Source organism: Lissotriton vulgaris, chromosome 4_1 (assembly GCF_964263255.1).
Source record: "Lissotriton vulgaris chromosome 4_1, aLisVul1.2, whole genome shotgun sequence".
Lineage (NCBI taxonomy): Eukaryota > Metazoa > Chordata > Amphibia > Caudata > Salamandridae > Lissotriton > Lissotriton vulgaris.
In genome coordinates this window covers 118,390,904-118,414,182 of record NC_141691.1, presented here as the reverse complement: position 1 = coordinate 118,414,182, position 23,279 = coordinate 118,390,904, and the positions used below count along the sequence as shown (strand labels likewise).

Genomic DNA, 23,279 nt, shown 5'->3' with positions numbered 1-23,279 from the left:
CTCTACCTACATCATTCATTTTTACCTACATTACCTTTCTTTGTTGTATGTTTGTTTGTTTCTTTCCTCCTCGCTCTGATCATTCTTCTCCGTTTATATTTATTACAAAGGGCACATTTAGATAAGGACTCCTAGTATCTGTTACCTAAAGAACCAATGACATTAAAACTGAGCGTTGGGTGCCCCTGAAATTCACAAGCCTTTTACTTATTGAGCATTGATGTAGTTTAAACTTAGTGGTTAAGACAAATACGCCGGGGTTCGCAAACATCCGCATGGATGAACTTTGGTCTGGTACCTCTGTGGGTTCAGGCACCTGCTGCAGACATCTGTAGCTTGCAGAGGTTGCACACTACATTACATCTTAACCTCAGTGTTAAATCCACGCCATGGCTGGAATAAACGGACGTTCCTGTCTATGACACTGTTGTCTTAAAGCCTGATTTTGAGTTGGGTGGAGTTGAAACCCTTCGATTTCTGTAGGAAGCCATAGGCACAGAGAAAAATCCACAGACTGCTTGGTTGGGAAAACCCCAATGTTGGTCTTCCCTCTAGATTCGGCACTGCCCCCAGAAAGTAGTTACTTGCTTAACAGCTAGGTTTGCACTATATAAATACTCATATAATCATCATGTATAGATAAGATGCTCTAAGTTACCAGCCTAATTGGAATAATGCCCTAAATGTTTGAGCTCTCAGGCGTAAATGCAGGGTGGGGACAGCATCCCTTTCAGTTTTCGGGGGCTCCTCAGTGAATATTGAGGTGGAAGGGCAGGCAGCAGTTAATGCCTTGAAGTGAATGTCCAATGGGCTTTGAGGATGCAACAAAGGCGCTCAACCTCAACCCCACCCTCAAGCAAACGCACCCATTGGTTAGTCGGCTTCCTGTTCCTGCTTCACAATGTCATTGAATGCAGGAGAGCTCAGAATGCATCAGTGGTTCATGCGCCCTCTGTCAGCCTTCAAGTGGGTTATGCGGCATCAGCAATCTGTAGGTGATGCTTGAATATTTCACAGCAAATGTACTAAGTGTTGGCGTAAAGTGCTGTGCTGCGTTGCATCAAAGAGTGGGAGTAATACAGCTCCATATCTGCTCCCCCAGCTGGTGTACTTTAGGTGCCACTATACGTGCACTAATTGCTTCTTTTGCATATGTCGCCCTAAGCGGGAAGGGTATGCCCAGACGTGGGTCCCGTGCTCACTAAACCACTGCATTCAAGCTAGCCTGCCTGATGAAGGGTGATGCCCTGAAACCGGTCCCAGGATGCTTGTTTCCAATCCAGGGAAGACCTGGCTTGGCCGTTCGGGCTGGACTGTTCCCACAAGGAACAGGGTCGAGACTGATTTGATATGGCTGGGTCCAAACTGGGGTGGTGTTGTGAGCAAAAGAATGATGGATTGAACCCAGATCCTTGACTGGGGGTGAATGCTTGCATTGTCCAGCATTCTGTCTATCAATTGTTTCTTTTGCACTATACACACCCCTGCATCATAGTGCAAGGGCGCGTGCATTCTGTCAAGCATAGGGGACACTCCCAGTCAAAGACCATGCTTTAACACTTCCCCACTTTCTACGTGTGCAGTATAGTGTAGCACACATGCAAAGTTGGAAAGTGTTGAGACTTTTGAGGGTTTCTCACAGAGGCGTCCTTTGTTGGTCCAAATGTCTGTCTACAGATGTTTGTAGATAGGGATTTGTATCAAAACCCACAAGGGACGCATTGGAACACCCATGTCAAGTCAAGTCAAGTCAAAAATTTGTATAGCGCGCTACATACCCAGAGGGTCTCAAGGCGCTTGCAGAGGGGTGGGGAATTACTTGTCAAATATCCACGTTTTAAGTTGCTTTCTGAATGCTAGGTGGTTCTGAGTAAGGCGAAGGTAAGTGGGAAGTGAGTTCCAGGTTTTAGCTGCCAGGTAGGAAAAGGATCTACCTCCCATGGTGGTTTTGTTGATGCGAGGTACAGTGGCAAGGGCTTGGTTGGATGATCGTAGCTGGCGTGAGGGGGTGTAGAAGGACAGTCGTGTGTTGAGGCATTCGGGTCCGGTTTCGTAGAGTGCTTTGTGTGCGTGGGTTAGGAGCCGGAAAGTGATCCTCTTATTGACGGGGAGCCAGTGGAGGTTTTTCAGGTGACCAGAGATATGTTCTTTACGCGGGATGTCTAATATGAGCCTGGCTGAAGCGTTCTGGATTCGTTGGAGTTTTTTCTGGAGTTTAGCGGTAGTTCCGGCGTAGAGGGTGTTTCCGTAGTCCAGTCGGCTCGTGACCAGAGCGTGGGTGACCGTTTTCCTAGTTTCGATGGGGATCCAACGAAATGTTTTTTTGAGCATGCGAAGAATGTTGAAGCAGGATGAAGAAACGGCGTTGACTTGTCTGTTCATCGAAAGTGAGGAATCCAGGATGACGCCCAGGTTCCGTGTGTGGTCCGTCGGGATGGGTGCTTTTCCAAGGGCTTCTGGCCACCAAGAGTCGTCCCAGGCAGATGGGGAGGTACCTAAGATAAGGACTTCTGTTTTATCTGAGTTCAGTTTCAGACGGCTGTGATTCATCCATTCGGCTACTTCTTTCATTCCTTCGTGTAGGTTAGTTTTGGCGGTGCTAGGGTCATTGGTGAGTGATAGGATCAGTTGAGTGTCATCCGCGTAGGAGATGATGTTGAGGTTGTGTTGGCGTGCGATGGCCGCGAGGGGGCTCATGTATACGTTGAAAAGGGTGGGACTGAGTGAGGACCCTTGGGGTACGCCGCAGATGACTTCAGTGGCTTCTGAGATGAATGGTGGGAGGCGGACTCTCTGGGTTCTTCCGGAGAGGAACGAGGTGATCCATTCCAGTGCATTTCCTTGTATTCCGATGTTTCTGAGACGCTGTAGAAGGGTGCTATGGCAAAGTTGTACATGGCCTTACTTTCTGTCACTTTAGGCAACTTCCCAATGTCAATCATGATTTGCATTGAAAAGTAAAACCCAAAACAACACTTTGTGCTGAGTTTTTGAGATTCAAAAGCAGCGTGCAGTGTCAGTAAAGTTTACCCACAATCTTCTTTTTATGAATATTTTTATTTTAAAAAGCATGTTTAGTCTGCAGGAGTGGGGTTGTGACAGCTACTTTATGTAAGGTTCAGCTGACAATGGTCAGTTCAATTGGACCCATCTCACGGGGCCTCCTTTATCTAGTCCTGTTTTTTCTCACCAGGAGCACTTTGTAGACGCAAAGTGAGGACCCACGCTTACAATTCACAGACGACGCACAATGCTTTTGGCTTAAAATCCAGGAGTTGAGGGTGGCCCTCATTATGACAGCTCGAAGTCCTACAATTCTTTAATTTTAATCTCCATATTGTATAACGTTAGAGATGGGGCGTATCAGAATATGCAATTTTTCTGTAATTATTACATCTACTCCTATCAAGGGAGGGTCTAAGATTGAAAACTGGGATATACCTGGTGCTGAAGACACTTTTTAGCATGATACACTTAAAGCTTTTTTTATTTTGTTACGTTTTTTTCATTTTTTTTCTAATGTTCCCATTATTGTGGAACAGCCTTTAGAATGCTCTATGGCTCTGAGTGAAACAGGTGATGTATGTAAACTCTCACAATTGCTTCTCCTCAGCATGTGAAAGCTTTTGCTTCTGATGATGAAGGAAAAAATAAATACCTTTCACTTAACAAGATGTTTTGAAGAATAGTTCATATGTAAAGAGAGTGGTACCAGCCCAGTAACATTAAAAAGCTTTTGCAATAGGAGTGAAGCGGACTAACTATTTATCAGATTTAGGGCTAGTTGTACAGAGAGACAGGTTGCACACAGAAATCATAATATGCATACAAGCCAATATTTTGAAACAAAAAAGATTTTGAAAAAAAATGATGGGACTTCTTTCCCCCTATTAAATTACATTGAATCAGAGGCAAGTTCATGCAGCGTACTGCCAAAATGAAGCCATTGTATGTTTAAAAAAATCGGGAGTGTCCCGCCCGAATCGGGTCTGTTGGCATGTATGAAAATGAATGCTGACGATTTGCGGCCTATTTATGAGTTTGCTATGTAACCTAGGTACTAATAGGTCACATCTCAAAATCCCTATTTACAGGGGGGCCCATAACTACCTGCCTCATTAATATTGATTGGCTACAAGCACATGGATAGTTGTCTCAAAGGAAGAGCAGAACACCACCCCTTTGCTTTCATTCTCAAAGTGGAAACTTGTCTTTTTTTTTTAATGCAGCCCGTTTTTCTTAAAGGAACTGGTGCCACTTAAAAAAAAAACCATATATGAAGCCATTGTGGGGAGCAGGCAACATTCACCTGGACCACTGCCTGCGCCCTCCCATAGTAGCCTGCTAACGCAATTCCCTTGGTAAATGGGCTATCACTTCATTTCCTCCTGTGAGGAATTGGTAGCTTATCAATGATTTTAAACCACAGTTGTGGTCACAAACCATTAATGCATTTCATTGTGGTTTGCCATTAGGAAGGGAAGCCACTTCATGCCTCTTTTTAATTGCGATTCAGACTGAGTCAATAAATCACTTTTGTGGTTTGTAAAGGGCTTTCTGAATCGCCAACGCGGTTTAGTAGATAACAGAAAACTATTTGGGGTTGCAAACCCAGGGATTTTACGAATTGCAAGGATTGTGACATGGTTATGACTTTACTCATGAGGACCTTTTCCCCATGTATTATACATCAAACACAATGTGCAATTTTATAAAAAAATATAGGAAGAAAGTGTTGGTCCAATTTATCTGTCACAAAATATTTCAAACTTTATGGGCCAGATTGTGTTCAAAAGCTTTAGCCTAATGTTTGATGTTCCATATAGAATCTACCTGCATCTACCACACACCAGAGCAAAGCAGTGCACTGCACAGCCAGAGCCAGGTTTACAAAATCAGGGTCACAGGAATTAGGTGGCAAAGGAGGGACAAATTATGTGGCAGGATTGACTGCATTATGCGTCAAGAAAAGGCAAATTATGCGGCGTAATGCAACACATGTTATAATAGCATTACGTAATCATTTTCCCTTTTTACACTCGTAAACACTGTCTGAGCATTGGTTAAAACAGATTTATTTTAATTTTATTTTTGTGTTATATAGAGTGCGAACTTGACCTGTGAGGGTATCAGAGCGCTTTACACGGTATACAGTGGCGGAAAAACAAAAAGTTTAAAGTGCATAGATAACAAGATCAAACAATCAAGATAAAGGTGAGATGCTGAGAACATAGGGAAAAAGGGGAGACAGGTGTAAGGTTGCAGTCACAGTTAGAGTCAGTAAAAGAGAGCAATGGTCCCATATATTCTCGGCGGGGAGAATTGGTGATCCTGGGAAGGAGCGATAGTCTTAGATTCATCAGGCACAATGTGGTGGTTGAGAGCAGGTATTTAGCTAAGGAATTTACCCATGAGGAAGGTTTTGGCCTCCATCTTTAAACGTGCTAGAGAGGGGATTCTTCTGATGTCAGGTGGGAAAGAGTTCCAAATTCTTGGTGCTGATCCAGTAAACGCCCTATTGTACGTTCTTTTTTTCTGAAAGAAGGGAGGTTGGAGTAAGAGGTTTCTAGCGGACCTGGAGTTCCTGCTTCCTCCGGATACCACTAGCTTCTGTGCCAGATAAGCAGGGGAGTTTGTGTATAGAGCCTTGTGTGTAATGCAGGCCAGTTTCAACTGAATTCTGGCCTCTAGAGGGAGCCAGTTAAGGGCTTTCATGTTTGGGGAAATGTGGTCGAATTGTCTAGTGCCTGTGAGTAGTCTGGCGGCTGCTTTGAGGCAGGCTTTAAGAGGTGCTAAGGAGATCTTAGGCAGTCCTATGAGGGTGGAACAACCATATTCCAGTCTAGAGACAACTAACGCTTGCACTGCAATTTTTAGGTCAGTAGCCTCGATGAAAGGTTTTAGCTTCCATAGGTAGCTCACGTGGAATCTGGATGCTTTTGCCATTGAGTTAATGTGATCTCGCATGTTCAGGTTACAGTCGAGGATTATGCCCAGGGATTTGGCTGAGTCCACAATGGTCGGCGGGCAGATCAGGACTGTGATGGCCTTAATCCATACCTGGATCTCCGGGTTGGCTTTTGAAGGGGCGATTAGGAGTACCAGTTTAACCCCCATATATATATATAGCAATAAGTGACTGCAAGGTGACCAGTCAATCTTTGTAAAGGACTTTCCATTGCGCTACAACACATGTTTCTGTGTTTCTAGTAACTTTTAAACCGTTTGAGCTAGAAACAATTATTTGTTAAAATATGCAAATTATGCAGCAGGTGATGGATTATTTGGCAAAGCGGCAAACCCATAATAATGCGAAAACACTGCAGCCGCACAGTTGCATAATTCCAGTGGCCCTAAAAAAGATGCTGAGCTTTTGCAGACTTATACAGAAAGATGGTAAGTGACACAAAATCTTGCAAGAGTATTTACTTTCTGGTGCAAACATGTATTTTGCCCTGGGGTCCTATTCTCAGAGCAAATTGAGTTTTGCACTTATTTTCATGACTTTGCTTCATGGGGACGTTACTTGAGTGTCATTTGTGTGGATCAGCACACACACCCATAGGTTTTGCTGCACAGCCCAATCTAATAAGGTAGCCAGACTAGGCTTTGCATCTAAAACAAATGCCTCCTTGAAGTAGGAGCTAACACAGAGAAAGTGTTTAATTCTTCAAAAATCCCACACGCTACATGTGAGTTTCACAGCACTAGGCCCTGGTATAATTTAAATTAAACTGGCATATTTTGCATACTTTTGTGAATTTTAGTTTACATTTGTTGTCTAAAATTACTGTAATTGCACCATCATCTCATGTAGTTTAATTACACATTATTTGCAACAACATTTAACTGCAAGCGTATGAGAATAATGGAAATGGACAGAATTGCATGCATCACTTGTGTTTTTCGAGGTAATTATGTACCGCAAAATGCATCCTCGAATCAAAAATTAGGGGCTCATTGGGATGAACAACTGCATGTGGCAGACCAATTAAAGATGGGCCGACATGTTTCACTGCCTGTTTTTCTTAGTTGCAACCACGTCAGGGCTCGAGGTTGTCAATCACCTTATTGGAGTCTCGTTTTGTACACACAGTGACTGGTAGTAGCCAAGGCCCTTCCTGTGAGACAACGCTCATCCTTTGGTACACGCGATTTATGACAACATATGTGTTATAAAAGGGTCTCATATCAGGAGTGAACGCCCTATGACGAGGTGGATAGCTGTTTTGTGTGTTTGTGCCTTCATTTACATAACAAAAGCTCTCCTCAAAAAAATTATGGACTCTATAATCCCCAATATATTTGGTATTAGAGACACTCAATGTCACTTTGATAATATCATATACCATACCTCACCTTAAAATGTCACATTTTGGCCAAATTCACCAGGTTGTGGGACATGCTGTTTATATAATACAATACTAGGACGTGAAGCACTGGTAAGCCCTAACTGGTACAGTGCTTAATTTGTAAAAAAATTAAATGCCAGGGTTTTTGTCTGGCGGCCACTGCGGCTTGCAACACACATTGCCCATGCCATGTTGCCAACGATTGTAACAACACAACTACTAGCCATCACTCTCCTACAAGTGTGACAATTCTGACTATTTCAGGCCCCCACACCTATAAGAATGGTAATTTTTTTTAATGTATAATGAATTAAAACTAACCGTTGCTGTTGTTATCTCTAAATTAGCCAGACAGCACCACCTTATGGCAGATTGTCACAAGCGCTGGTGTTGACAATAAAGTGCTGGTGCTGAGCACCGGAAACCACCGGCTCAAATTAGGCACTGCTGGTGCTCCTTGGGGGGGTCCGTGTGACCAGATGCTACATTGAGCTCGATTCAATGTGTACCCTTCACTTAAGAACCATATGTTCCAATTATATCTAGTGAGAACCATTTGTTAGTGGTCACCTTGTATTTTCACCCATGTCTGGATGGTCAGAATCTTGCTTGCAATACAATGGTGGGGTAATGTCTGGGCTTGGGCAAGGGACACTTAATTAAGACTACAACCATGTCTGTAAGTTTTTTTAACAAATCCCTGGCATTATGAAGACGAAGAAGCTGGCTATGGCATTGCATAGCAGAAATGTGTAACTTTTTTTCCTGCTGATGGAATGGGGCGAAATCTATGTTTTTAGCATTTCATAAAATGTGAGGGTTTTTTCCTGTCATTTAAAAAAAAAATTACCTCAAAAAACATCATGGCGTGCAAATTCTGTTAAAAGTTAATTTGTGCATTTTATTTTCATTTGAATTTTTAAATTTTTTTGGATGAGAAATAAGTTAAAAATAGTACTTTCGCAATATGGGGGCTGCGGGGGTGGTGGAATTGTTCAATACAATCCACAATTGCAAATCTTTTTTTCTCCTGCACTTAAAAGAAAAGCACAACCTTTGCATACTGTGAAGTAAAACCCCACAAACTGTGAGAAATGCAAACCATAAAACCCTTGGACATTTAACATTTTTTTCTGGAAATTAAAACTTGTGAATAGTTCTGAACAGTTCACTGGTGAAGTTATCTGCTCAACACAATCTAATAAATGTTGTAAGCATATACCACATGTGTGACACTGATATAAAAATATAAAAATAGATTAATGCAACAGGTATTTTAGGACATTGAAGCAGTAGAACATGTTTGGATTTAACCTGCACGCACAGACAGGCGACGCTATGGGGGACTCTACGGTCATAGCTGGAGGGTATAAATACAATGTCCTGCCCCCACTCCAGGGACCCGCCCCTGCGCTCTACAGGGTTATTGCGGTATCCATGGCAACAGTGCTCACACGTGGAGAAGAGTTCAAGGCTCGTGCAACCATAGATAAATTGAGGGGCTGACAGCCAAAGAGGGGAAAGGCGCATTCTAAAAAATGCACAGCTACGAAAGGCCAAGGAGAATCAAAACGTTTTTTTTCCCAAGTTTTGATATGAAGTTTTAAAGTGAGCGAATGAAAGTAATTTCGCGACGAAGAGGAGGTAGGGTCAACTTACATTGCTGCCAGGTAGCCCCCATTCTGGGCCTGACTGATTTTAAGAGGGACGGATTCCTACCAACAAATAATAAGTAAAACAAATATTTATTTAAGTAACGGACCAAATTGTGTATTTGAACGCACAATCTGTCAAATATATTGGCTAAAAAGACCTATGATTTACAGGCAATTTTGAAGGGAAATAAATAAAATATTCAAATATTTATATTTAAAAAATGAGTGGCTAGTTCATAAATTACTATAAAAGGACCCTCGAGCCAATTAATTGACCAGTTTGATTCATTCGAGTCCTCTTTAGGGGTAAACTCAAATTATATAAAGGCACTCTGACCACCCCTATTAATTAAGTTGCCTATAACTTGACATATGAGATAATATGGGACTCCCATCGTACAATCAACAGCAAACCAAGATTTACCACTTTCAGCCAGTGCTTAATTTGAGCCGGTGGTTTCCGGTGCTGGCAGTCTGCCACACGGTGGCGTTGATTGTCACATTTAGAGATGAGCACAACAAGGAGCGTGATGGTTAGTCGTTTTGCTGGTACTGTCATTGGCAGCGCTGACAGGGGAAATGAGTGGTGCAAGCTGCAGTGGACTCCTGACAAGGGCTCTGGCACTTATATTTTACAAATTAAGCACTGCTTTCAGCCTAATTTTCTTTAAATCGTGTACTGCGGCGAATATTCCGCCACAGTGCAGGTATTCTAAAGGGTGGGCAGGGCTGCATCGACCAAAGCTTGTGCGCAGCACCAGGGAGGTAGGCAGTGCTAATCTGGAAGCTCCCAGCCACCACCCTCTAATGACTTCGGATGTATGACGGTACAACGCGTACCGTCACAACGCATCCCTTTAGCACGCATCCCTTACAACGCAAGTCGTTACCACGACTTGCGTTGGGGGTGCGGATTTCGAATAGTATAATTTACTATTCTAACACCAGTCCCCGTGGACCCTAGGGAAGGTGTTGGGATAGTAAATTAACTATTTTTAAACCTTTAGCGCCCTCCAGCGCAAGTCGTGGTAACGACTTGCGTTGTAAGGGATGCGTGCTAAAGGTACTGCGTTGTGAAAACTTCGTGGTAAACGATGTTTACCAATGACTTCCTATCTTGTTTCCAGGAGAGTTTTGGGTCCTTTCATGCTTGTGCAAAATTATTTATTTGACAGAAATTCTGCTATTAGTTTTCTACCTGTTAGTGGTAAACATTTTTATCACGCAAATTTAACCAAAGAGTGTAACAGCCAGCATCCAAATTTTCTGGTAAAATATTGATTTGTTGCTAAAATAGTTGTTGGGCTCATTTGCAAAAACCTGAGTTTTTCACCTTAACCTTGCCTAATGTCAAATACTTTGTTGACCCACTAATTCTGCAACCAGATATGCCCACAGCTTATGGTGTGCTATGTTACTAGTGTTAGTAAAGCGCCCGATTAACAATGGAAGCATAGAAAATATCATTATCATAGACTTTAAAACTGAGGAATGCACTCATTTATTGTTTAAAAAGGAAAGTTTTCACCCCTATTCCTGAAAGGAAAAGTAGAAGATTTTAAAAAACTGGGTATGGTTTGAGGGAGGTGAAACCATACCCAAGCAGCAACCACATTCCTGCCAGGGTGATGTCACAAGCAACCCCAAATTAACCTGTGCCTAACCCTCCGGTAGCTTGGCACAAAAGCAGTCAGGCTTAACTTAGAGGCAATGTGCAAAGTATTCATTCAGCAGTTCAAACAGTAATAAGGTGAAGATACAGCACAAGAAAACTCACACACAAATTTAGGAAAATAGAGTAAAATGTAATAAATTATTTGAGACCAAAAGAACAAAAACACAATCAGTAGAACCGAAGATAAGATATTCTTAAAGATTTAAAAGTGAAAAGAAGGACAAAGCACCAACCGTGGTTATCTGGTTGCTCTGGATCCATAATATAGTCGCAAGCTCAGGCTGACTGCGATGGAGTACGGCCCAGATACAGGGACGAAGTTATACCTGCTGAACAAAGAAGCTAAACCCTGGTTGCGAAACGTTGCAAGACCCTGTGTTGAGAATGCACTGCGAAGCGCCGGCTCTAATGAGCTGGGGTCAGCGATGCGAGGTCCTGCGCCGAGGATGCAATGCGCAGAGGTGGTTCCAATGAAGCTGTCTCTGAGGTTTGTGATGTGAGGTCCTGCATCGTTGCTGAGGATGCTGTTGATGGAGGCTTGTGATGCAAAGTCCTGTGTTGGGAATTAATTGTGCAGCGGTGGTACAAATGAGCTGAGAGATCTGATGCAATGTTCTGCATCAGGGATGCATTACGCAGCGGCGGTTCCGATGTGGAGCTGTGAGGACATGCATAATGCTGCAACAGGCCTGCTTAAGAGAACACAGCTGGCAGGCTGGTAGAGCACCTTCAGGCCCACTTCCAAGGGTCCCGGATTGGGGTGGGACTACCTGGAGGGCAAGATTCACATCAGGCAGAGTCCAGGTGCTGGGTTCAAGGTGGTTGGAGCTTTTTCTGTCCCCGAGGCTCTGATCAGGGGGCCAGCCAACAAGCCCTTGGAGTCACTCTGTGGTGGAGTCACTCTGGTGGTCTTGGGTCCAAGATGCAGGTCCAGTTCTTTGCACTCAGGCCCCAGGGCAGCAGAGTAGCAGTTTTTCTTGCAGCAGGGCAGCACAGCAGTCCTTCTGCGTCTTCGAGAGGTCAAGAGGTGTACTGAAGAGTTGAGGAGTTGGGACTTGAGGTTCCACTATTTATACTTGGTGCACGCTTTGAAATATGAGAAGTTTCTAGAGTGTTCCACCCCAGAGGTGCTTGGTTTTCCTGCCTCCCTGCCCTGGCCCCAGCTTGTCAGGAGCCACAAAAGACTAGTGTGAAACTCTTTGTGAGTGTGCTGGGGCATAGCCTTTGAGATGTGCAAGTGTGGTAGGTGACAGCTCCTCGCCCTAACAAGCCACAGATGGTCCATCCTGCCAACACCTATCCCACCTTTGTCTCATTGTCAGGGAGCAATACACAAAGACCAGCTGCCAGCTAGACCTAGTCAAGTGACTGAGGATACAGGCTGCAGGCCCCAAATGGTTGGGACAAGGAAAAGCTAACTCTCTAAAAGTGGTATTTTCAGAATTGTGACTTAAAATCCAACTTTACCTTTAAAGTGGGTATTACATTACAATTCCTTAGACACCAAACTCAACATTCCTACATGCTCCCAATGGAAAGTCGTCACTTGTTAAATGTAATAGGGCAACCCACTGTTCTCCTATGGGAGAGGTAGGCCTTGCAATAGTGAAAAACAAATGTCAGAGTTTTTCATTACCAGGACATGTAAATGTTAAAAACACATGTCCAACATTTTAAATACATTGCACCATGCCTTATGGGCTGTGTATGGACTACCCTTGGGTGACTTATATTTATTAGAAGGAAGGCTTAGGCCTGGTATAAGGTTTATTAAAAGGAAAATGGAAGGAAAATCTGACCTTAGCCGAATAGGAACATCGTTCAACCCGGAGAGCGATGTCAATACCAACTATCTCTCAATGTGCAAAGAACTAACCAAGAAACTAGATGATGTTATACCCTTGAAAATTATTAGAAAAAGAGGAAAACCTACCGCACCCTGGTATACGGATAAACTGAGAGAATTGAAATCCACCTGTAAAAGGGCGGAGAAGCTCTGGAGAAAAAACTATTCGGAACAGGAGAAAACCCTATGGAGAATTACAATAGTACACTATAAGAAAGAAATCTCCTTAGCCAAAGCAAATCACTTTGCAGATTTGATTTTAAATAGTCCCAATCAATCCCGTGACACTTTCAAGATCATCAAAGAGCTATCCCTTCCTGCCTGTGCAGACAGCCAAATTAAGCCTTCGCAAGAACTATGTGATGGCATAGCTCTATTCTTCCAGGAGAAAATTATAAAAATCATTGAGGGACTGAAAGATGCGCCAAGTCCGCCACTGATAGATAATAACAACAGCTTCTCGGAATATCGGGAGACAAACACAAGATGCTCACAACCAAAGGCCTTCTTAAATACCTTTGAGACCCCTACAGAGGAAGATTTCATAAAACAAGCCCTTAATACGACATCGGGATCCCCTCTGGACCCTTTACCCCACAAAATAGCAAAGGAGTTCAGGGAAGAAATCTTCCCAGTATTGCATCAGCTGTGCAACCAATCCCTCGATACGGGCACCGTACCAAAAGACTGGAAACTGGCGATTGTTACCCCATTATTGAAAAAATCAAACCTTGACCCAAACTGCTATAAAAACTACCGACCTATATCGCTCTTACCTTACCCTATCAAAATCCTAGAGCGATGGGTCAGCAGGGCACTAGCCCTCTTCCTGGAAACCAACAACATCCTGGAAGAGGAGCAATTTGGATTCAGACCTGCTCACGGAACAGAGACAGCTCTGGTGACAGTTCTGGACGACCTACGAATGCGGACGGACAGGGGAAACTCAGCAACCTTAATTTTGCTGGACCTGTCCGCCGCATTCGATACGGTAAGTCATGACATCCTGCTGACAAGATTGAGGAATATTGGAGTCGGGGGAATCGCGCTGGATTGGCTCCGCTCCTACCTGAGAGACAGGTGGCAAGCGGTAGCCATCCCTCCATTTCAGTCAAAATTTGTCAAAGTCCCACATGGGGTCCCACAGGGGTCAGCCGTTAGCCCTATACTTTTTAATATATATATGCAACCCCTGATAAGCATCATCAAAACCCATGGCGTCAGCGTAATCAATTACGCAGACGACACGCAGTTGATGATATCCCTTGATGGTGCTCAGGCTGACTCCCTTGAGACCTTTCATGCCTGTATGTTGGAAATGACGCTTTGGCTCAATCAGAATTCACTGCAGTTCAACAGTGACAAAACGGAAATATTACACTGTTCGATAGGAGGAATACCCAAGGTCTTACCCATAGACTTATGGCCTCCTGAGCTGGGGAACTCCCCAGTACCAGTGAACTCAGTTAGGAATCTTGGAGTCACATTTAATAATAGGCTGAGCCTTGAAACCAATGTCAACAAACAGGTCAGTAGCTGCCTTGCCCTTATGCGAGGACTCCGCAAGCTGCTGCCCCTCCTGCCTTTACAGGTTAGAGCCACCATAGTCAGGAGTACCATCCTCAGCCGCCTGGATTACTGTAACGCACTCTTATTGGAATCTCCTATATATCTCATTTCCAGGCTTCAAAGTGTCCAGGCGGCTGCAGCAAAGCTGGCATTGTCTCGAGAACGAAGATCATCTACTACCCTTGCCCTGGCTGACCTACATTGGCTGCCTATTCATCAGAGGATCCTTTTTAAATCCCTTTGCATTGTCTTTAGAGCAGTGCATGGACTAGGCCCCCAACCACTCCAAAACAAACTTAACTGGTACAAACCCACCCGATCTCTTCGATCCTCTTCCTTAAATCTTGTTAATGTACCCAGGATTAAAAAAACAACCCTTGGCGGTAGAGCTTTTAGTAAAGCGGCAGCTCAATTATGGAATAGCCTACCTATTGACATTAGAAAAACAAGTGATCTACTGCCCTTTCGAAAAAAGGTAAAAACATGGCTTTTCCCGAAAAACTCAAATCTTTAGATCTTGAGTCCTTGTCCCCTATCTGCTGCACAGTATTTTTTTTCAGCCTAGGTACCCAGCGCCAGGATGCCCGTAGGGTTGCAGAGCGCTTTACAAATGGCAAAATAAATAAATAATAAATAATAATATTCAAGGAGGTCCAAATGGCAGTTTAAAACTGTACACACAGGCTGCAATGGCAGGCCTGAGACATGTTTGACAGCATACTTAAATGGGTGGCAAAATCAGTGCTCTTGGCCCACTATTTACATTTAATTTACAGGCCCTATGTACAGGTATTATCACTTTACTAGGGACTAAAAAGTACATTAAATGTGCCAAATGGGTATACACCAATTTTTTCATGTTCAAGGGAGTGAGCACACACACTTTAGCACTGGTCAGCAGTGCTAAAGTGCGCAGAGTCCTAGGATCAACGAAAACAAGATCAGCAAAATAGAGTAGTAAGGCAAAATGTTTGAGGGAATAGACCACCTTAAGGCTGATAGGTCTAACACCAAATTGTTTTTGCATAGGTCCACAAGGAGTGTTGTTGGACTTGGCCCTTTTTTCTGACCTGGTGCTGGTGGTTTTATGACTCTGGGCACTTTATCACTGCTGATCAGTGCTAAAGTGCATGTGCTCTCTCTGGTAAACTTGGTAGGTTTGGTCTACACCTGTTTGGCATTTAATTTACCTATATGTCCCTTGTACAGTGGTATCCCATATATCCAGGGCCAGTAAATTAAATGCTACTGGTGGGCTTGCAGCGCTGCTTGCGCCACCCACTGAACTGGGCTTTCAAACCTGTCCCAGGCCTCTGCCACTGCATGGCCTGCGCGCGCGCAACTTACTGTCACTGTGACATGGCATATAAAGTGGTTGCCACTTCTGCAATTGCCCTTTTACTACATATAAGTCACCCCTAAAGTAGGCCCTAGCTAGCCCTATGGGCAGGGTGCAGTGTAAGTAAAAGGTAGGACATGTACTTTAACTGTGTGGCATGTCCTGGTAGTGACAAACAGCCTATTTGGTTTCTCACTGCTGTGAGGCTGCCCTCTCATATGAATGCATTGTGGATTCCCTGATATGTGCTTCAGTGGTGATTCCTGACATGAGAGGGGTAGCTTGTTCATATTTGGTATATTTGGATTAGTAGTGATAAATCCTGCTTATTGGTGAGAGCAGATTTATTATTACTATTTTAGACATGCCACTTTTAGAAGTGGGCATTTCTCTGTGCTATGTGTCTTTGTGTCCTGCCTGGATGTGTATTGACCGTCTGGTTCTGACTGAGAGGGGACAGGAGATGTGTATTCACTCCAGCCAGTCCCTGGTTGGGGTTGAGGTGTGTCCTCCTCTACCTGGGTGACTCGGCTAGGCTGAATAGACCTTGGTTGAATGTAGAGTAGCAGGAGGAGTTGTCCCTTGCACCTGAATAGGCCTGGTCTGCATTTGGAGTGGTGGGAGGAGTAGCACCTAAACCTGAATAGGACTGTGCCTGCCTTCCACAATGCTGGCTCTGCCCCTCGGTGGTGTGTCTGGGGCCAGGACTTACAGTGTGGGCAGAGCCCCCACCTTACAGAAAAGAAAGCACCACGTGGCTTGTGAGAAATCGAGCGCCGCAGGAGAGCCAGGCGTCGCCTGGCAACCAGAAGAAGCCGCAATCCCACCCAGCAAGAGACGGAGCCGATCGCCGAGAGCAGCAAGGACGCTTTCCTCATGCAGACCGCGTCACATAGCCTGGAGGGGGGCCCGCAGCAGCCTTTGAGGCCTGGGGTTCTCACCGACAGGGACGCTTCCAAGAAGCTCAGGCAAGTCCCAGTTGAGAGCGGAGTAGTCCCACGGCAGCCAGCTGGACTGCCAGGTAGCGCGGCCAGCTCCATTTCACCCACTGGTGTGTCAGCACCATGAGGTTGTGGGAACCAGACCTTGGTACTGGAGGGCTCTGGCCGTGTGTGGCCAGTGCAGGTGCCTCCCTCTTTGGTGTGGGCCTACCGGGGGCATTGTTGCGGGATCGTTGGGGATGGAGTTGAACCTCAAGAGAGGTCTTCGGTTCCCCACCGGAATCTGACGCATTACGGGCATTATCGCATCTGCACCGCAGGGTCGCGGGCAGTCGCACACTCACATGCTGTTAGGTGGGAGCATTTTCTTGGATGACTTGGGGTAAACCTTGATGGAGGTCTCCGCTCCTCATCTGGAGAGAGGAGTACTATTGGAGGTCGCGGTCGCAAGCGGTAATTGCCATATTTACCGTAAGAGAGGCCCAGAGGCTTCTGTGCTCCAAGCTGTGGAGGAGAATTACCAGCTAAAGGGTGGTAGGAGTGTGGGGAAGCTGACCCGTAGGCCCTTTGGTGAGGGTATTTGGGACTCACCACCTGCAGCATGTGTGCGCTGGTGTTTTATGGACACTGGTGATGTAACATTATCAGGGCTGCATCCTATGTGTTCAGTAATGGTTATCTCCATATGCCTAAGGTGGGCATGATGTGTTGATGACATGTGCACGCTACTACTAGTTACTATAGTACACTGTTGATGATTTTTGTGCATAATGTTTTATGCTGAGTTTAATCCTGTCAGTAGTTACTGGTGACCCTAACTGTAATAGTTATGACAGAAGCCCTGTTGGCCAAGTGATTAATGTAATTCCTTTGAAGTCATGACAAGTGCCTAGTGGCACAATAATATATGTGATTGTGTTCTAATGTGTTTTTATGGATAATACAAAGGATATTTTTATATAACCATAAGTTGAGTTTCTTTTGTGGTGTGCCTACTGTGTCACTGCTGTATGAGTGTGTTGCGCAAACGCTTTACCCATTTCCACTGGGATACGCTTGACTGCTCGTGCCAAGCTACCAAGGGGTGAGCAGGGTTTATCTTCAGTGTGTAACTCCCTTGTCCTGAATAGAGAGGTGGGTTATACCTGGCTTAGGTGCATAACCTAGCCAACCATTTCTAACAAGTATATTACACTCATTTAGAGCCACTACTGAAAACGCTCTATCTCAGACCAATTTGCTTTTGGGTATTTTTTTTTGAGGAACTCACTGACGGAATGGAAAGTACGGCTGGGTGAAAACAAAGTAAATTTGGAGGGCAAAAAAGGATGTAAGGATTTGTGGATAATCTTGCACTGTAACCGTCACTTTAAACTCTACTCTTTTCTTTGGTGGGAGCCAGTGAAGTAACCTAAAAGGGGAGCGATATAATCTCTGCATCTCTATCCTAAAAAATAATTGAATTGTGGTGTTGTGCACCAGCTGTAGTTTTTAAAAAGATTTTTCAGGTAGACTCAAGTAAATTGCATTACCTTAATCATGCCTTGATTGTATTAAATATCTAATTACAGAAGGTTGGAATGCTGTTGAAGCGTAAGGTAATTCTTTTTCTCAAAAGCTTGATGTGCCACAAACATGCCTTTGTTACCTTTGCATTCTGAGTTTCTAAGGGGAGAGCAGAATCAATAAAAATGCACAAGTTGTGAATTTCTTTTGATGGAGTATCTGCATGGCCTATGTTTGAGGGTCAAAAGGTCAGGTTTCATTTTTCCCTGGTGTTCCTATTGCTGAATAGTTCTGTTTTGGAAGGTTTTAATTTGAGACAAATGCAAGCTATCCATGTATGTAGGCTGATTAAGGCCTTGGTTGTTAACTCTTCTTGTATGAAGCCAGAAGAAAATTGAGTTGGCTGCTGGGCTGTTAGTTTGATTGACATTTGTGTCTCATCGGCATACCTATAGAACTGCACCCCATTGTCTTGGGAGTGCAGTTCTCAAAGAGTAGCCACAAACGCCAAACAGTTGATAAAGAGTAACAGTGAGAACGGGGATCCCTGTGGAACTCCATAGCCAGCCTGGCTAGGTGTAGACTTGAAGGGTGGAAGGAAGACAGTCTGAGATGTATCTGCGAGGAATGATTGGAAGCATTCCAGACAAACGTCATCAAGACGGATGTCCTTGAGTCTAGCAAGCTGCAACAAGGGATTGATGGCATCGTAGGCTGAAGAAAGGTCTAAAAGAATCAGTGCTGGCCCTACCACGGTCCACTACCCTCCTTAGATCATCCAAAAATAAGGTAGCCGCCAGCTTTGTTCTGTGAGGTGGTGGGAAGCCTGCTCGTAGGTGTTGCAATGTATTCATCTCAGTGAATGCATTTAATTGACCCTTTTTCTAAAAGTTTCCCAAAAAAGATGACTGGCATCTTGGTGAAAATCTGTTTGGATCATCGGTCAAGAGATAGGCCTTCCGCTCAAAAGGAGGTATTCCTTGATTTAATGGCAGGTTAAACAGACTGACTGTGTTGGTGATAAGCAAATGTCCTAATTGTTTTATATTGGCAGGCGAGCCAGAAAGGCTAGTGGTAATTTCCCTAATTTGCATAACATATGATGTAGAAATGCCCAGGTAAGCCTGTATTAGCATTGTCCTAACCAAAGGGTGGCAGAGCTGTAAGAATGTCAGAAGCTTCCTACCTAAACTGGTGTCAGAACTTCTTAATCTTGGCTAGGAAGAATTCTGATCAATTATTGAATAATTCCTGAGTGTGCAATAAACTTCTGCAATGTTGAGGCCATGAGTGTCTCACTAGAAAAATAACAGATCATCCATTCATAGCAAATGCCGTTTTCACCTAATATTTTTTTTCAAAAGTTTTTTTTATCTTGGGCACCTATTACTATTTCTGCAAAGCTTGGCACTTAATGATTACCCTGACAAACGAGAAGGGACAACCCTGACCAGCATTCTTCCAAATACTTATACTTCACTAGATGGCGTCTTTAATGAAGCCTCTGACTGTTCATTTGGCATACAAGGCTTTTACTGCTTTAGTCATTTATAATCCAAAAACAAACATGCGTAATTCTCTCAATAAACAGGCCCAGTTAGCATGGTCTAATACCTTGCTGGTGGTAATCATAATAATGAGCAAAGTAGTTTGTAAGCTTGTCATCAAAGTCCTATCCAGCATTAACTCAGACATATGTGTCCCTGCTCAACACGCCTTTGGGCTGGCATGAGAAGTAAGGCCTCCTAATCGGTGATTCATGCTGGGAGCTAACAATGTTACAAAAACTTTCATTCCATAACTCAGGAGTGAGACAGATCTGCAGACTCCTTCCCAGGCTTCAATATCACTGATATCGTCACATCTCCCCTAGCCTGAGTTTGGCACTAGTAGATCAAACATGGCTCATCAATTTACACTAGAGTGGTGTAATGGCTTCCTCCACCAGGATGTAAAGCTCATCTGTCCGACTGTCTTTCCTCTCTCAAAACTTTCCATAAAACCTTGCACCTCAGCATATAATATTTCTGCTTCCACAGACTACAACCTTATGCCCACATGCATCAAGGTAAATTGCATTCGCAAACGGTGCGAATCAGATTTTTTACGGCTGTTTGCGAATGCAATTTCCTGATTTGGGATGCATCAACCTTTTTCAGAAATTCGCAATTTAAGAAATCGCACAATTGCGATTTCTTAAATTACGAATGCATTTAAGGAATCTCAATTTGAGATTCCTTAAATGCAATTCATCATACTTTTAGAAATTGTGAATTCGCAAATTAGAAATGCAAATTACCATGAAGTTGACCTTCATGGTAATTTGCGAAAATCTAGAAAAATGCTTTTAAAGGCATTTTTCTTTGTTACATGTTACACACACAAATGCCATTGGGGCATGTGTGTGTGTAAGAAGTATCCAAAAGCAAATTTCAGGGGTGCAACCGGGTGTCATTTGGACACACCTGCACCCTTGAAATTGCATTCTCAATTTGTGAATTCACAATGATGAATTGCAAATTGAGAATGCCCTCCCATTCATTGCTATGGGCCTCTAGGCCCATAGAAATGAATGGGTAGAAATCCCTTAATTGTGATTCTCAATTAGAGAATCGCAATTAAGGAATTTTAAGAAATCGCAATTTTTGCGAATTTCTTAATAAATTGCATTTTGCAATTCCTTAATTGCGATTCCTTAATTTTCGCTATTAAGGAATCGCAAAAATGGAACAATGATGCATGTGGGGGCAAGTTCTTTTTTTACTTCTACAATGTATCTGCTACACCCTGTCCCCATTCACACTGGCTATTTTTAAGCTATGGCTCTTTGTAAGTTCCTTATATATCCTCTACTTATCTCTCCTCATGCATAATACTTTTTAAACTCATTTGTCTCTGTACAGTTTTAAATAGCTCAGTACGTCTTCTCCTCTCAAGATCAGCTGTCGATTTTTTTGCACTATTTTTGTATATATCTAAATTCGCTGTTAGCTTACATGCACCCTAGTGGTTATACTCCTTTCTTTAGCAATAGCTCCCTCTCCTTATTAACTCCTGTTTTTTGCATTTTTTGCTTGCAGTGTAGGATGCTCTGTCACAGAAAGAAGCGAAGGTTCCTAAGAGCACTATTAAAAGACGTTGAAGCCACTATCCCCCAACCTTCCGGTCTTCGCATTTATTTCTTACCTCCACACATGTACTCATTTGCACCTCCAGTTACTGTTACCTCCTTATTGCCTTTTCCAGTTTCATTCTCCTGTGTGAAACTTGCTTTAGTCACTCTGTCCACCTCTTTCATTGGCAAGAACTGTGTAGCTGCCTCATGAAATGAAATGAAAAGGAGAGTTATAGAGCACGAAACAATAACCCATGGGTGTCAAGGCGCTTGCTCATTAAAAACAGGATTAAGCTAGGTGGTTCAAAGGCACCTTAGAAACTGAACAGCCATGTCCTTAAAGACTTCCTAAAAGCCAACAGATGTGTTTCTTGCTTCAACCTCATTGGAAGAGAGTTCCATAATTTGGTGGAGTCAACCAGAAAACTTCTCCCCCCCAGGAAATTTTTTGGACCCTGGGAACAATCAGATTATGGGCAAAGGACGAACGAAGACGACGGACTGGAATATAGTATTGATAAAAAGCCCATTACAATGCTCTTGATAGAACAAATGCTGAAACCACTAATTTGCGTAGATCAGCTGGGATGAATGGGAGGATCTTTCTAAGAAGCTTTAACGTGTAGAAGGAGAGGGAGGTGACCTGTTTAACATGACTTACAAGCGAGAGCTTAGAGTCAAATTTGACTACCAGATTCTTTACCTTGATTACTGGCGTTGGTAACGGACCCAGCTCCAAGGGCCAAAGATCGGGGGACCAGAAATTGGTGTGGGCACCAAAAAGTATGACCTCTGTGGTACTAGAGTTAAGTTTTAAACAATTGGTAGCCATCCAGTCACCCACCTGATGAAGGCAGGTATGAAACTGTGTCATAGTGTCAATGGGCAAAACTGACACTGAGACAATGATCTGCGTATCATCGGCATAAGATATAGCCGAGAAGCCCAGGGACCTAATCAACCTCACCAGTGGTGCAACATAAACATTAAAAAGGGTCGGGCTCAAAGACGATCCCTGTGGCACCCTGCATGGTAATGTAAAATTAGGCGATTTCAACTCATCTAGGGCCACAAATTGTTCCCTGCCAGACAAGAATGATTCAAATAGAATGAGTGCTTTCTCTTTGACACCGATCCCCCTCAGAACCTCCACTAGCTTCTGATGGTTCACTGTGTCAAATGCGGCAGAGAGGTCCAGCAGCACAAGTGCTGCATTGTCACCCGCGTCAACTGTCTGCCTAATCAGTTCAGATGATGTAATCGGAGCCAGTTCGGTACTATCGTGTTTTCGAAAAAACGAACTGGCTGTCATCAAGAAAACCATGCCTTTCGATATATTCTGATAGAATACCATTCATGGCTTTCTCCACCATCTTCCCCTGCAACTGGAGTCTAGAGATTGGGCGGTAGTTGTTGGGGTCTGCCCCATCTACATTTGGATTCTTTTGTTGTCAGTGTTGGAAAAGCAGATAATTTGGGAAAGTCCCTAGATTCAAGCGGGGCTCTGGGGTGATACTAGCGACCCCAGACATGGCTGAAGCCTCTAATGAGGGGTACCGTTCCTTGATCCGTGGACCTAGCAAATTCATTATAGACCGCCTTAACTTTCTCTTGGAAAAAAGTGGCCGCAGTGTTACAAAATGCCTGGGTTTTGGGTGAATCTACCGCCTCAGTGCATTTGGCTAACCTTTTTACTGTCGAAAAAAGTTCCTTAGAGGAATTTTTTGCTGTTAGTATAGCTCTGGTGAAATAACTGTTTTTCTCCTTATAAACAAGTTTTTTGTACTCAAGCAAGGCTAGTTTATAATGAGCTTTATCCTCCAATTCATATGAGGATCTCATCTTCCTTTCCATATGGCAACATTTTTGTTTTTGTAGCCTAAGCTGTTCCGCATACCAGGGTTCAGTGGGTCTAGACCTATGGCTGGAAATGCATTTGGCGGGTAGTACCTGATCTATTGACTTTCTCAGCCAATCATCAAGTGCAGCAACAGCTTCATTTGGGTCTACTAAGAATTGTGGTGGATTTTGGGCTAAGGCATACTCAAAAGTATCCACTGCCAACTTATACCATGGCCGGACCATTTTCCGCTGCCTGTTTGTCGATTTCTTTGTCTGAGGGTTTTGTGCCAGAACCGAGAACATAACAGTTTTATGGTCCGACCAGACAAGTGGCAGTGATGGAAGGCATTGCAAATAATTATTACTGGTAAATGCTCCATCCAGTAGATAACCCCCAGAATGCGTACTACCGGTCACCTGCTGAGTTTTGCAATATTGT

At 43.7% G+C, this 23,279-nt stretch overlaps 1 protein-coding gene across 1 annotated transcript in view; it reads left to right on the top strand.

The window, feature by feature from the left end:
• Positions 1 to 23,279, top strand: part of LOC147718447 (adrenodoxin-like) — a 92,711-nt gene that overhangs the window by 625 nt on the left and 68,807 nt on the right. The window lies entirely within an intron of this gene.